Source organism: Arachis stenosperma, chromosome 6 (assembly GCF_014773155.1).
Source record: "Arachis stenosperma cultivar V10309 chromosome 6, arast.V10309.gnm1.PFL2, whole genome shotgun sequence".
NCBI lineage: Eukaryota > Viridiplantae > Streptophyta > Magnoliopsida > Fabales > Fabaceae > Arachis > Arachis stenosperma.
The window spans coordinates 5,440,518-5,456,738 of NC_080382.1; the positions used below are offsets into that span (position 1 = coordinate 5,440,518).

General features: G+C 35.9%; 1 pseudogene; it reads left to right on the plus strand.

Moving 5' to 3' along the window:
• Positions 1 to 514: 514 nt before the first annotated feature.
• LOC130936701 (tlg2p-like protein a) lies at positions 515 to 16,081 on the plus strand (annotated as a pseudogene).
• Positions 16,082 to 16,221: the final 140 nt, after the last annotated feature.

The window sequence follows — 16,221 nt, forward strand, 5'->3', positions numbered from 1 at the left end:
ATAAATTCTTAAAATTTAAATCAAAACATTAATTAAATCTAAATTTTTGAAATTTTATTGCATTCTTTTATCCTTTTTATTTGTAATATACGACTTTGACAAATAATAATTTGACGGAATTAGTTCATATTCTATACACGAAGGGTTTATGATTATATGTTTTTAAAAGTTTGTCACAATTGTCTTTTATGAAAAGTGTTAAAAATAAGTCTTAAATTAGTTATTTTTAAAAATTAAGACTATTGTAGTTAAAATATTAGTGATAATATGTATTTTAAATTTTAGTTTTAAAATTTTAATTATTTTATAATTTTTATTTAAGTGAGTTCGAGTTAATGGATTCAACCGATTTACCAGTTAAACTAATAATGGGAGTAGATATGAATGGTGTGCAGTTTTTAATCTAAACATTTATCATTCTCTCTTTTATTTATTTCTAATTCTACCTATAGAATTAAAAATAAAAGATATTGTATTCGTCAAGTACTAAAATAACTGGAGAAGATCCATTTTTCGATCAAGTGATCCAGTAACCTGACCAGTTCGGTTTTAAGCTAAATCACTTGATCGGCGATCCCTCCCCCCTCACGAGGGACGAGTTACGACGACGAGCATTACATTCGATTTAGTTTCCCAAAATCCCCAAATTAAATTTCCATTGATGTTCATTTTTCAGATCCTTCGTTGTTTCTTCCCAAAAAATGGCGACGAGGAATCGTACTCTCCTCTTCAGAAAGCACCGCGACGCATTAAAGAGCGTTTGTGCTCCTTCCTCCTCTTCCCTTCCCTCCACCTCCTCCTCCGCCGGTGGCAGAGGCCGTGCCGCCGGACCCGTCATCGAATTGGTCAGCACCTCGCTCCTCAACCCTAATCGCTCTTACACACCTCTAAGCACCGACGACCCCGGTAGCTCAAGGTGATTTCGCGCAGATCTTTCTATGTTGGTGCTTTTTTGATTTGGATTGAACGAAAGCGGAAACATTTGAATTATTGTATTTTTTCTTTTTCTTTTTATTTTCGACCTCGGGATTATGATAAAAGTTGTGTATCTGTTTACACTCTACACCGGAGTTTTAAGAATAGCTTTAAATTGATGAAAACTCAAATTTCAGTGAATATGAGTGTGTCTATATTTTTAACAGACGAATTGTCTGTAGTACACTTTCTTGAATATTAGTTAATATACTCATTTTCTTCTTTGTTTAGAGTTTAAATGCTTGTCTATATCTATATATTGTACCTGGCTTATTATTGGATGTAATGGCATCAATGGATCTATCTAGTTAACCTCACTTAGTGGATGAAGGCTTTGTTGAAGTTGTTTTTGGTAGGGAATTCGAACCATGGTGGAAATAGGGGGTGTTTTTCTTATATATTTGTCACTTGTTTACGACATTATGCATAGTTCAACTCTCTGCCTTTTGTTTTTCAAATGCATGTATTGCTTGAAGCTATTAAAAAGACTTTGAAATGGTGGGTTGTTCATTGTTCTTGTGAAATGCAGTAAGGATCTAAATCTGGTTACAGTTGGGTTACCGCCAGCATGGGTGGATGTGTCTGAAGAAATATCAGCAAATGTGCAGCGCGCCAGAACAAAAATGGCAGAGTTGGCCAAGGCGCATGCAAAGGCTTTAATGCCATCATTTGGTGACGGTAAGGAAGAACAACGTGCTATCGAGTCCCTAAACATATGAGATAACTGACTTGATAAAGAGATCAGAGAAGAGACTGCAAAGACTTCCTGCTGGTGGGCCATCTGAGGATTCCAATGTGAGAAAGAATGTGCAGGTACCACCATTCAATAATTATCATATAATATCCATTTCGAAAGATGGACGTTCTTTATTGGTATATAAGAATAAATGTGTATTATTCAACTCAAAATCTCTGGGCTTCTCAATAAATGAAACATTAAACGATTTCTTCTCTGGCATGATTGACTGGTATGGTATTTTGGTTCTAAATTGAGTTTAGGTAAAGACATTTATTAAACAAATAAATCTTATATGTTAACTATCAGCTAGCAGATAGTCATTTCAGTTTAGCTGGCATTATTCTTACAATCAAGTTAAGAGTCTGTGAAGGTTGTGGTAGGTTTAGAGAAGGGGGTTGAATCTATGCCTTCCTTTTAAGTTACTGTTATGACCTTTTTAAACAAAATTACAATTCTGATTTTGTTTGAACTCGGCAGTGAAAATTTATGAGACAATTTATTTTTGTCTCATGAATATCAGAAAATAGAACTCAGCAGAGAAGAGAAAAGCGAACACAAGCATGTATCCTGGTTCGGTTGCTTTGTGCTATGTAACCTACATCCAGTCTCCTCCACAATTATGGAAGAATTTCACTATAGTTAACAGAATTACATACATCAATTTCACCTCAAGTTCTATCCTAACTTGACATTGGCTATGCTAACTCCTAACTATTCACTCTTAGTGCTAACCCAACTAAGAAAGGGATACCAAACAGGTACAAGATACAGAACATTTAGCCAACCTAAAGAAATCAGAAAATTAACTCTAGGCTTTTCTCTCAAGTGTATCACTCAGCCTTTTTCCACTCATGGCTTTTACTAGAGCTTTCTCACAATGCCTTTTCTCACAAGAAATTACAGAAAGATAAACTTGGAAAAGTACATTACAATCAGTAAAATATGAAGGAGATTGACTTCATCAGCAGCCTCTTTGCTATGTGCAGAACCAGATTTGCAAACCTCAGATACAGTTCTTCAGTGTTGGCTGAATGTTTCTTTGAAAGAGAGCATTATCCAAGTAGAGGAACTTTACAGAACACAACTCACAAACTCTGGTTTTCTCTCCTTACTTTTGAATGAACAGAAAATCTTCTTTTATCTCCTTGCATGTTGCTGGGTTCTTCTTCCAAGGTCAACACCTTGAACTTTGAGCTTCACCAACCCACATGTTCACTTTTTTCACCTTAATCCCCAGAGTAGAAGCTTTCCCTCTGACTTCCTCATCTTGACCGAAAGCCACAAAGCAGTAACCATAGAAATCTTCTCATGGCCAATCTTGATCTTAGCCATTGAAAAACTACTTGGTCCCCAAGTATCACTTGTGACCGTAGATGTGAAGCAGAATAGGGTAGAGAACAACTTTCCCTTGAATTCCATTTTCGGATAGATCAGAGAGTTGGGAAGAAGAGATGAGACTGAGTTGCATATATGAGGAAAAGATTTACCTATAACCTAAGTTTGATTTGGTTTGGATTTGTTGAGATGACTTCTGCCTTTCAAGCTTAGTTTCTCTTTCTTGCTTCTTTGGTGATTTGCTTGGTGAAGAAGCTCTTTCACTCTCATTCCCTTTCTTACTTTTCTGAAGCCTTGATATGACTTGATTAGAGAGGAGAGGAACGTTGCTTTTGGTTAAGCAAAAGAGAGGGATTTGCATTTCTGAAACCAGATCGGGCTTGGATCGGGTGTTGGTGTGCTTGGCCCGATTTAATTTCTATGGCTTCTTTCTTTGCTTTTGCTTGGGCTCTTTATTTTGCTTTCAGCTCAATATTCTTGCTAATTGCTTTTTATTCCATTTGGGCTATTGAAATTTTGGCCTGCAACAATAAACAATTAGTAAAAAGTAAATACAATTAATCAACACTAATTATTTATTTTGCCCAAAAATAATGTTTGTCATCACTAATTAATTTAGTTAATTTCTTAACTCAACAATCTCCCCCTTGATGACAAACATGGTTTGAGCAATAATCAAAAGGGATTGTATTTGAGTAAGGTTTAGAAACTCCCTTTGATTTTCATTTGCTCTTGCGTTGCTCTCCCTTTCCTTTTCAAGAGTAGCTTCCCCTGAATCTATGCTCTTTCCTTTTTGTTCATGTTTACATTTAAGCTTAAAAGAGCTATTCAAGATGAAACTTGACTAAGGGATTCTGAATAACCAGCAACACATATTCAGCCCAGTATTTCCTATCATGACAGCAGCAACAGCATATTGTAAAACAAAAGCAATTTGCAAAATAAAGTTCAGTTCTAATTAGAAAAATCATAAATATTACTCCCCCTTTTGTCATCAAGGGCGGATCAACAAAAGCATCACAAGAAACCCTGCAAGAAAGGTTAGTGCATAGTCCAAATAACTAATTAACAAATAACTAACTAAATTACCATAAGTGCATTAGAATCTAAGGTTATTACAGTCATCCAAGTATCAAAAGTAGCAAAATAAACAGAATTCATGAGACAAAAAGAGAGCAGCAACAGCAGTTTTTATGAGACAAATCCTAGGCATCAGAACCATCCCCCTCCGAAACAGCTTCCTCTTCAACATCAATGGCAATGTCTTCATCATTATTAAGGTTATTAATGAAGGTCATGAGCACAGCCACCCTATCTCTTGATTTCTTCAGGAAGTTCTCATGCTTGCTAGCTAGCTTCCTTTATTCCTTGCTCATGGCAATTAAGTAATTTGATTGTGAAACAAACTCTTGAACAACATCCTTGACCACATTCAGCAGAGCAGATTTCTTCTCAATGGAAATGGAAGTACCCTCAATGGAAGAAGGAGGAGAGTCATCTGGGATGTATTCTTCATCATCATCATCTAGAACCACTCTCTCAGATCGAGTTGGTCCTTTTTGCTGTTTCACTGAACCACCCCTTTTTAGGTATGAATGTTTATTTTCATAAGCCTCATTTGACAGGTCAACACCAAAAGTCTCAAATATGCAAGTCAAAAACATGCCATAAGGTAGTGCTTTATCTTTCACACTTCTAACAGAATCAAACATGTATCTAGCCATCAAATAGGCAAAAGAGATTTCTGTTTTAGTGATTAGGGCATACAAAACAAGTGTGTCCGTGTAAGAAACCCTTTGATATGAACCACTTTGAGGAATTAAAATGTGGTTGACAATACGGTGCAACTGAGCACGTTCATATCCGAGGGCTTTGTGAGTGGGTGTGATGCCATCGATTAATGAAACATGTTCACAAATGTGAGCCAAAGCATCATGGTAAGAGATACCAACACCTTCGTCCCACTTCACAGATGTATAAGCACACGACCCTACATCAATGTACTTCAAGGAGTCACTGATTGTCTCATTATTCAAGATAATGTCTCTGCCCTTAACATAAGAATGCACGCTTCCTTCATGATAAGTCATGTTTGCATAAAATTATTTGACTAACTTAGGATATACTGGTTTTTTGATTTTGAAAAGGTGATTCCAGTCTAAAAATTCCAGATTTTCAACAAAAGAAAAACCTTTCTTTTTCAAATCAGGTAAATCAGCAAGAAAAGATGGACAAAGAGTGTGATACTTAATAACTCCCTCATAGAAATTATGGTTCATGGCAGATTTGAAACGATGGGGTTAAAGTCTGAGTGAGATGTCATGAAGTGTGATTTGTGAGCAAAGGGATCAATGTCTGGTTCGCTAACAGATTTGAGAAGGTGATGAGGGTTACCTCTTTGTGAACGCACAGGAACAGACCTTGACTTAGGTTTTGTAGGCTCAGGAACAGGCTCTTCAACAGCAGGACACTTACCCTTGGATGAACTAGGTTTTGTGGAACTTGGTTTGGATGGCGTTGCCTTCGATGGTGGCGTCGGTTTGGCAGGAGCAAGATACCTTGGAGTGGTCTTGGTACGCGCCATGGGATCAGTTCGAGGAGGAGAGGTAAGAGGAGAAGGTGAGGGAGTGAAAGTGGTGTCTTGAGAATGGGTTGATGGTCTAGGAAATCCTGGAAGTTTATGGATTTTCTCACGAGGTGCTCTTTTAGCAATGACTTTCTTCCCCATTTTGGTTAAATTGATGCTTTTGATGGAAGAGAGATAGTGGAGTGAGAGGGAAGAAACCGAAGGGTTTGAGGAGAAGTTATGGAGGGAAGAGAGGGAGTGTTGGTAACCGTATCCAAGAGTAGTTTTCCAAAACCATGCAACTGCATCACCTTTTGAAATGACATGAAAAGACTTGAGCTTATAAATTTAAGATTTGATTTGATTTGAAAATAAAAACAGGAAATGAAATTTAAATTTTGAAAAACCTAAAAATAAACTGAAAATCTTTTTGGATTATAAACATTAAATGAAAAATTATTAAAAAAAACACACAGCCTATCACTCAAAAAATGTAACATTCACATATGGGCCCAGAGATAGTTGGATTTAAGAAAACACAATGGACCACTCTAGATCTGATTTTTGAGGTTGGCCCAGATTGTCTTTCATTTGAAATAAACCCAGAACACGCTGGCTTGATGGAGACGTTCATCACCTGCCTAGAATTGTCTCATACCTGTTTATGAGACAAAAAAATCTCCAGCAAATACATCAGTAATTTTCTAATAAAGAATCATAACTCAAAATTCCTAGACAAGTCCTAAGCATACAGAATCTATCCTCAGCTAATGATTTTGTAAAAATGTCTGCTAATTGCTCTTCAGATTTAACAAATTGAATACTAATATCCCCTTTTTGGACATGTTCTCTTATTGAGTGAAATTTCACTTCAATATGCTTAGTTCTTAAGTGCAGAACTGGGTTTTTAGAGATGTTAATGGCACTCATGTTGTCACAAAATAAGAAAATATTTTAAGCATTTAATTTGTAATCAGCAAGTTGTGTTTTTAACCATAAAAGCTGAGAGCAACAAGAAGAAACAGCTATATACTCAGCTTCTGCAGTGGATAAGGCCACTGTTGGTTGCTTCTTACTTGACCAAACATTTAAGGACTTTCCAAGGAAACAACATAAACCAGAAGTGCTCCTTCTATCAGCTCTATCACCAGCAAAATCTGCATCACAATAACCAACTGCAGAAAAATTATCAATCTTAGGATACCAAAGACCAAAATTAGATGTTCCATGAACATATCTAATGATCCTTTTAACTGCCTAAAGATGTGACTCTTTAGGTTTGGATTGGAACCTAGAACACAATCCAACACTTTGCACAATATCGGGTCTAGAGGAAGTTAAGTACATAAGAGAACCAATCATTCCTCTATACCTAGTCTCATCAACATCTTTCTCAGTTTCTCCCTTATCTAACTTAGAACTAGGATGCATGGGTGTTCCCATGGGTTTGGCATTTTCCAAACCAAATTTCTTAACTAATTCCTTGGCATACTTTTCTTGATGAATGAAAATACCTTTTTCAGTTTGTTTAATTTGCAGCCCAAGGAAGAAATTAAGTTCACCCATCATACTCATGTCAAATTCACTTGTCATGAGTTTTCCAAATTCAGAACAAAGGGATTCATTTGCTGATCTAAAAATAATGTCATCAACATATATTTGGACTAGAATAAAAGAATCATTAGAGTTCTTAATGAATAGAGTTGTGTCAGTGGTGCCTCTTTGAAAACTATTTTTCAAAAGAAAAGAGCTAAGTCTCTCATACCAAGCTCTAGGAGCTTGTCTTAAACCATAGAGAGCTTTAGACAATTTGAAAACATGATTAGAATGTTCTTTATTTTCAAAATCAGGAGGCTGCTCCACATACACTTCTCTATCTATCACACCATTCAAAAATGCACATTTCACATCTATTTGATATAATTTAAAACTACAAAATGCAACATAAGCTAAGAGAAGTCTTATGGCTTCCATTCGGGCAACAGGGGTGAAGGATTCATCAAAGTCTATTCCTTCTTCTTGGTCATATCCTTGAGTCACTAGCCTTGCCTTGTTTCTTGCAATACTACCATCTTCTCCCAACTTGTTCCGAAATATCCACTTGGTGCTTGGTCACTTTCTTTCCACTTGGCCTTGGAACCAAAGTCCATACTTTGTTCTTTTCAAACTCAAGAAGCTCATCCTCCATAGCTTTAACCCAAGAAGGGTCACTAAGTGCTTCCTTGACGTTTTGAGGCTCTATTTGTGATAGAAGGGCAATGTTAGATCCTTCATTTGCCTTTCTAGTGGAAGACCTTGTTTGCACTCCATGAGAGACGTCCCCAATAACAAATTCCTCAAGATAATTCTTCAAGAATCTCCACTCACGAGGTCTGGTGGACTTGGAGGCAGATTCAGTCACCAAGGGATTCTGGGCGCTACTGGCTGCAGGATTTCCTTCAGATTCATGAGACAAAATGGAATTGTCTCTTGAAGTTTCAGCATCTGCAATTTCTGGTTCAGCTTGTCCAGAATTTTCTTTTCCATGATTTTGAGCAGTTTCATCCTCCTTTTGAGCTTGATTTCCTACATCACAATCTTCCAAAATGCTTTGCACCAAGTTAGTATCACAAAATGTAACATGTATGGACTCCTCAATAATTCTAGCATCTTGATGATAAACCCTATATGCTTTACTAGTTGTGGAATATTCTACAAACAAACACTCATAAGCCATTGGATCAAATTTACCCAAATTTTCTTTGTTATTTAAAACAAAACATTTGCATCCAAAGATGTGCAAGTAATCTAAGTTTAGTGGGTAGCCTTTCCAAAGTTCATAAGGGATTTTCTTCAAGAATTTCCTTATGATAGTTCTATTCAAAATGTGGCAAGCCGTATTTACCGCTTCAGCCCAAAGGAATTTTAGAACATTACTCTCACAAAGCATAGCCCTTGTCATCTCTTGTATGCTTTTATTTCTTCTTTCCACAACACCATTTTGTTGTGGTGTTCTTGGACAAGAGAAGTTGTGAGATATTCCAAATTCCTCACAAAAGGATTCAAACAAATTATTTTCAAATTCAGTTCTATGATCACTTCTTATAGAAGGGATTTTTAAATCCTTTTCATTTTGAATTTTCTTGCAAAAAGGTTCAAATGCCAAAAAGGCTTCATTTTTGTGTGCAAGAAATAAAACCCAACAAAACCTAGTATAGTTATCCACAATCACTAAACCATAATGTTTACCACCTAGGCTTTGAGTTCTTGTTGGACCAAATAAATCAATGTGTAGCAATTCAAGTGGTCTTTTAGTAGAGCTGTCTTCCTTTGGTTTAAAAGAACTTTTTGTTTGTTTTCCCATTTGGCAAGCATCACAAGTGATGTCTTTGTCAAACTTTATCAAAGGGAGACCTCTTACTAATTCTTTCTTTACAAGTTTGTTTATTTGAAACATACTTGCATGACCCAATCTCTTGTGCCATAACCACTTTTCAGATTCTTTAGAGTGAAGACAAGCTACATTTTGATCCTTTAGTTCATCAAGAGTAAGTCCATACATATTATTGAAACGCTTGGCAACAAACATCACTTCATTTGTCTTTTCATTAACAACACAGCATTCAAGCCTTTTGAAAACAACTAAATATCCTAAATCACACAGCTGACTTATACTCAAAAGATTGTGCTTTAAACCACATACTAAAAACACATCATCAATGAAAGTAGATTCCTCATTACCTACTTTTCCAACAGCAATGATTTTACCTTTACCATCATCTCCAAAGGTCACAAAACCTCTATCATACTTATTTAGTTTGATGAAGTAGGTTGACCTTCCAGTCATGTGCCTTGAACATCCACTATCCATGTACTACATGTCTTTTTTGTTCTTGGATGCTAGACAAATCTGCATGAAGAGTTTCAAGTGGCCTTAGGTATCCAAATTAATTTGGATCCTTTGAAGTTAATCCATCTTGGTTGACCAAGTGCATTGAAATCACAAACAATATTGTAAACTTTGTTTTCAACAACTCTTTTTTTAATAAAGCATTGTGCATATGAGTGACCAAATTTCTTGCAATTAACACAATGATTTTTTGATGTGTGCCGCTGAAATTTAGGTGAGTTATATTGTTTGAAATGATTAAATGGTTGGAATTTTCTGATTTTTGGAGGAGATGCATTTCTTTTGACAAATTGATTTTTATTAAAGTTATTCCTCTTTACAAAAGCATTTTCACCAGAATTTTTTTGAACATTTTTACCTTTCGAACATGAGGTTTTGTTGTAAAATGGTGGTTTCTTGAAAACAGCCTCATTTTTCGAAATGTAACCCAAACCTGGCCGGTTTGAACTCGGTTCAGTTCTTGGTGAAGGCTCAGCTTCACTTGTGTATACTTCATCAAATTTTTCTTCAAGTGTTGGAGTATTTTCGATACCATCAAATTTTTCTTCAAGTGTTGGAGTATTTTCGATACCAGATTTGTTTGGTATGGTTTTGGTATTTGATGAAGAAGCCACAAATTTTATAGAGAAAATATTAGAAACTGCATCTTCCTTGGCTATGTAGCCTAAACCAGATTTTTCAAACACTGGTCTTTGACTTGCGAGTAATTTGTCCAAGTTACTAGAACATTGAGCAAATTTTGCTAAGTCACCATTCAGCCTTTTAATCATGTCATTTAATCTTTCATTTTCAGCAATTAACTCATGTGAAGGATCCACAATGTGCTTTCCTTTTAATTTTTCAAGTTCAGATTTTAGAAATCTGTTTTCTTCAATGATGTCCAAAGCACATTCAGTTTCCTTCACTTTTTCTTTTAAAAACTCATTTTTAACTCTTAACACATCTCTTTCAGATCTGCATTCATTATATTTATCAAGCAGTTTTGATGTGTTTAAAGTGAGATCATCAATAATAGCATGCAAGTCCTCAATGGTCAAATCATAATAGTTTACCTCATCAAGATTGTTGTTTCCAGCCATGAAGCAGTCTTTGTCATCTCCTTCAGATTCTTCTTCTTCATTTGAGTCATTCTCAAGATCCTCCTAAGCTGCCATGAGTACTCTCTTCCTTTCCTTCTTTCCTTTGTCTTCCTTTTTGAGCTTTGGACAGTTTGACTTGAAGTGTCCAGCCTCCTTGCAATGATGACACGTCACCTTGCTCAAGTCTATCTTGTGCTCCTTTGAGCTTGAACCATTGTATTTGCCCTTGCTCTTCATCATTCTTTTAAATCTCCTAGCAAAAAATAAAAGCTCGTCATCTGAAATACCATCACTATACTCACTCTCTTTTGGTTCTATTTGTTACTTGAGGGCTATTCCTTTTTTTTTTGAGTCGGTGTTTGTGTGTGTGGCTTCATAGGCAAGGAGTTTTCCTCTCAGCTCATTATAGGTTATGGGACTTATGTTGTTACTCTCGGTTAGGACAGTTGCAGTATTTTCCCACTCTTTTGTGAGGCTTCTAAGGAGTTTTCTCACCAATGTTTGTTCTGCATAGTTTGTACCCATAGCATCAAGGTTGTTGATTATGATTGAGAATCTCTCAAACGCTTCATCAATGCTTTCTCCATCCTTCATGCTAAACATCTCGTACTCTTTTCGCAGCATATCAATCCTCGTTTCTTTTACTTGTTTGGTGCCTTCGTGTGTAACCTGGAGTTTTTCCCAGATTTCTTTGGTTGTCTTGCATCTAGACACCTTCCGGTACTCTTCAAAGCTGATAACACAGTGAAGAAGGTTGATTGCTTTAGCATTCAGCTCTATCTTCTTCTTATCATCTTTATTTCATTCAGCTTCTTCTTTTGGAGTCACCACTCCATCAGCACTTGTTTTTGTTGGGATCTTTGGACCACTTACAACGATCTTCCATATGTTGTAGTCAATGGATTGGATGAAGATCCTTATCCTTTCTTTCCAGTAGGAATAGTTCTTCCCGTTGAAGAAAGGTGGCCGGTTGTTTGACTGGCCTTCAGTGAGGGTGTAAGAAACTGTGGTTGTGCCCAAGTTGTTTGCCATTGGATCTTTGCTCCAAGCGGTTAAGCTTGATTCTTGAGACCTCAGCTCTTGATACCAATTGAAGGTTGTGGTAGGCTTAGAGAATGGGGGTTGAATCTATGTCTTCCTTTTAAGTTGTTGTTATGACCTTTTTAAACAAAATTACAATTCTGATTCTGTTTGAACTCAACAGTGGAAATTTATGAGACAATTTATTTTTGTCTCATGAATATCAGAAAGGGATACCAAACAGGTACAAGATACAGGACACTTAGCCAACCTAAAGAAATCAGAAAATTAACTCTAGGCTTTTCTCTCAAGTGTATCACTCAGCCTTTTTCCACTCATGGCTTTTACTAGAGCTTTCTCACAATGCTTTTTCTCACAAGAAATTACAGAAAGATAAACTTGGAAAAGTACATTATAATCAGTAAAACATGAAGGAGATTGACTTCATCAGCAGCCTCTTTGCTATGTGCAGAACCAGATTTGCAAACCTCAGATATAGTTCTTCAGTGTTAGCCGAATGCTTCTTTGAAAGAGAGTATTATCCAAGTAGAGGAACTTTACAGAATACAACTCACAAACTCTGGTTTTCTCTCCTTACTTTTGAATGAACAGAAAATCTTCTTTTATCTCCTTGCATGTTGCTGGGTTCTTCTTCCAAGGTCAACACCTTGAACCTTGAGCTTCACCAACCCACATGTTCACTTTTTTCACCTTAATCCCCAGAGTAGCTTTTCCTCTGACTTCCTCATCTTGACCGAAAGCCACAAAGCAGTAACCATAGAAATCTTCTCATGGTCAATTTTGATCTTAGCCATTGAAAAACTACTTGGTCCCCAAGTATCACTTGTGACCGTAGATGTGAAGTAGAATAGGATAGAGAACAACTTTCCCTTGAATGCCATTTTCGGATAGAGCAGAGAGTTGGGAAGAAGAGATGAGACCGAGTTGCATGTATGAGGAAAAGATTTACCTATAACCTAAGCTTGATTTGGTTTAGATTTGTTGAGATGACTTCTGCCTTTCAAGCTTAGTTTCTCTTTCTTGCTTCTTTGGTGATTTGCTTGGTGAAGAAGCTCTTTCACTCTCGTTCTCTTTCTTACTTTTCTGAAGCCTTGATGTGACTTGATTAGAAAGGAGAGGAACGTTACTTTTGGTTAAGCAAAAGAGAGGAATTTGCATTTCTGAAACCAGATCGGGTTTGGATCGGGTGTTGGTGTGCTTGGCCTGATTTAATTTCTATGGCTTCTTTCTTTGCTTTTGCTTGGGCTCTTTATTTTGCTTTCAGCCCAATATTCTTGCTAATTGCTTTTTATTCCATTTGGGCTATTGAAATTTTGGCCTGCAACAATAAACAATTAGTAAAAAATAAATACAATTAATCAACACTAATTATTTATTTTGCCCAAAAATAATGTTTGTTATCACTAATTAATTTAGTTAATTTCTTAACTCAACAGCTTGCATACTATGTTTTAGAATCAGGAGGTCTTATTAAGAGCACTTGCCAATGAGCGTTTCTGGACAAGGCATATGATAACTAACTACTAATTCTCCCCTTCTCCTTAATATTTTGTGCATGTCACCAAATTTCACACATTGATTTTCTCTGCTTCATAAAATGATTCTGGGTTTGCCTTTGAGTTATACTGTTGGGGAAAGCACACACTAATCATCATTTTATTTCTCTTTGCAGATTAGAAGATTTTCCTGTTAAACAGAAAATAGTTTCCAATTCTTTAGCATCCATGTTTATTTTACCCTTTTGCTATTGATGGTGAAATATTTTCGAACATTTCTTGATTTTCTGTACTGGTATGAGGAGGAAGAGACAGGTGTTCATTATTCATACTTATCCATTTTCTATTTTTTTTAGCCCAAAAGCTAGCTGGTCATTTGTCCATGAAATTGAGTCTAAGATCGGTGCCTTGACATTGTACTGTTTAATCTTTATGTGTCAACACGTTTTACATGTGCTTCTGTCTGTTATTCCATAACCTTATTGGTAGTTGTGTATTGATTTTTTTTTTAATACTCTGTTCATGGATTGCAGCATTCTCTTGCTACCGACCTTCAGAACCTCTCTGTGGAACTCCGCAAGAAACAATCGACATATTTGAGGCGCCTAAGGCAACAAAAGGAGGTCAGAGAATTTATTTATTTAAATATTTTTCTTTTCGGTAACAAAGAAGTGCAAGATAATATAGTAGAGTTTATGCCTGAACAATTTAGCATCAATTTAGTAAATGGAAAGCTAATATAGCCACAAAATTGTATTTTATTGTATTCTGTTCATAAACAATATATATATTTTTTTTGTTATTTTAAACTGCAACTCTCATGTCTTAGTGTCTTACCATTTCAATTGTTCTTCATTGAATAGGTTTAGTCCCTATCATTTTTGTGCCTTAATCCCTGCTGCTGTGACTAATTTGAATTTTTATCCTTACTATTAAGTACTGGTACCTATATTTATTTATTTTTCATTTGTTAGGTTTTAGTTCTTACTCAATATTCATCAAAAGGAAGGATTTGGCTCCTCTAAAGTGCTGGTTGCACACTTGCACTGTAGAACATCTAAACAATTAAGATATAAGCACATGCATAACTATCATATAATTTGAAACCATTGATTATTTCATTAATGGATCAGATGTTTCACTTTATTCTCTATTTTTCAAGAAGGATTAACTCCTAGAGTTTGATACTTCAATTCTATTAATATACTTATGTCCTGGAAAAAATATAAAATAAAATAATGTGGATCAAAGTCAAATATTGACAGCTGTAGAACCAAAATCTACCTTGATCCCTTCTTATTTTGCTATTACCAAGTGGTTTCTCAATCATCCTCTATGTCGGCCAGCAACAGGAACGAATGAGGGCTTATATCCTGAAAATCAATAATGATCAAATTCAAACTAGTGACAACTGGCAACCGAAGAACCAGATCTATGTTGATCCCTTTTTTTTTTTGTCTATTGGCAAGTGATTTCTTATCTTCCTGTATGCCAGCCAACAATTTGATTGTCCTTTGTTTTGGAGGAATATTATATTGGAATGAGCAGTAAATATCTGGAGAATATCTCAATTACTAATGCCATAAATAGTAGTAAATAACTTGTGGAAATTCTGTCTTGAAGTTTGGTATTGTCATTGTATGATGTTGCAGGGTCAAGACGGGGTTGATTTAGAGATCAACATGAATGGAAGTAAATCCATATATGAAGATGATGACCTGGATAATATGGTAATTCTTGTGGAAATTCTTTTTTTTTTTTTTTGTGGAAGAAGAAAGAGAAAAAAAGGGGGGGGGGGGGGGGGGATCCTCAATTGTTATCCATATAGCCAGTACTGGCTGTGCTTTAATAAATTTTAACAATTTTTTGGTTGATACAATCAAGTTCTGTGTGTTTAGATATTTAATGAACATCAGATGGCCAAGCTGAAAAAAACTGAAGCATTCACAGTGGAAAGAGAAAAAGAAATTCAGCAGGTAGGCAAAACTTGCTATTAATGGTGTTTAGTGTTTACTGATGTTGTATTGGTTCTTCATGAGCTAATATATTCTTGTGTTGATAGGTTGTAGAATCTGTAAACGAGCTTGCTCAAATTATGAAGGATTTATCAGTCCTAGTCATTGACCAGGTCAGCAGATGCCATCCTTCCATTGGGAATTGAAAACTTTCTTACTCATAAACCCTGGAGAAATTGACATTCAGTACGTACAGGGTACAATTGTTGATACAATAGACTACAACATTCAGAATGTAGCCACTACAGTTGAGGATTCAGAAGGTCCTACATCTCTTCCTTTCCTACTGTTTTAGTTAGACTGTGTTTCATGTTCTCTCTTTAGTGCTTTCCACAATTTTCATCTCAGTTTCCATACAATAACTATTTGGTTTATGGTACTTGCAGGCAGAGAGAAACCAGAAAAAGGGGGGCATGGTAATGTGTGCGACGGTGCTGCTCATCATGTGCCTTGTTATGTTGGTTCTCTTAATCCTTAAGGAAATTATCTTGTGATCGATGGCGGTATTCAATATTGTGGTCACCTTTCATGGGTGCAATCTTTCCACTGATTCTACCAATTACTGGCTTGGATATAGTTGGTAATGCAGCTTGTCTTAAGAGAGGACCAAGGAGTTTCGAAGTATCTAACGCATGTGTTCAGTGTTCTGGATGAAGAGATCCGAAAATGATTCTTTTGCAACTTGTTAAGCCAGATTGGACATAATGAAGGAGGTGTGTATAGTGTCGCTGAATGAATCTTTTACTGAGCATTCTTTTGCCACCGGGAGCGGGTGCAAGATTGGAAATTGAGAGTAGAATTGAATTAGATTATAGTTAAAAATTTGGATTAAATTATATTAAGTTTCTGCACCTTAATTTTGATATGAAAGAGTAGAATCTTTTTTTGACTTAAGGGTAAAAACCTAAACGAGTCTTAGAGCTTAATTGGTCTTCATCTTTTATGATAGTTGGATGATTTGAATATATTTAATTGGCTCAATTCCATCTATTTTATTTTCCATATGATCCAATTAGTTGACTTGTTGGACTTTGCTAATTAAATTAATGAATTTTAAAATATAATATTTTAAAATTTATTGGGATG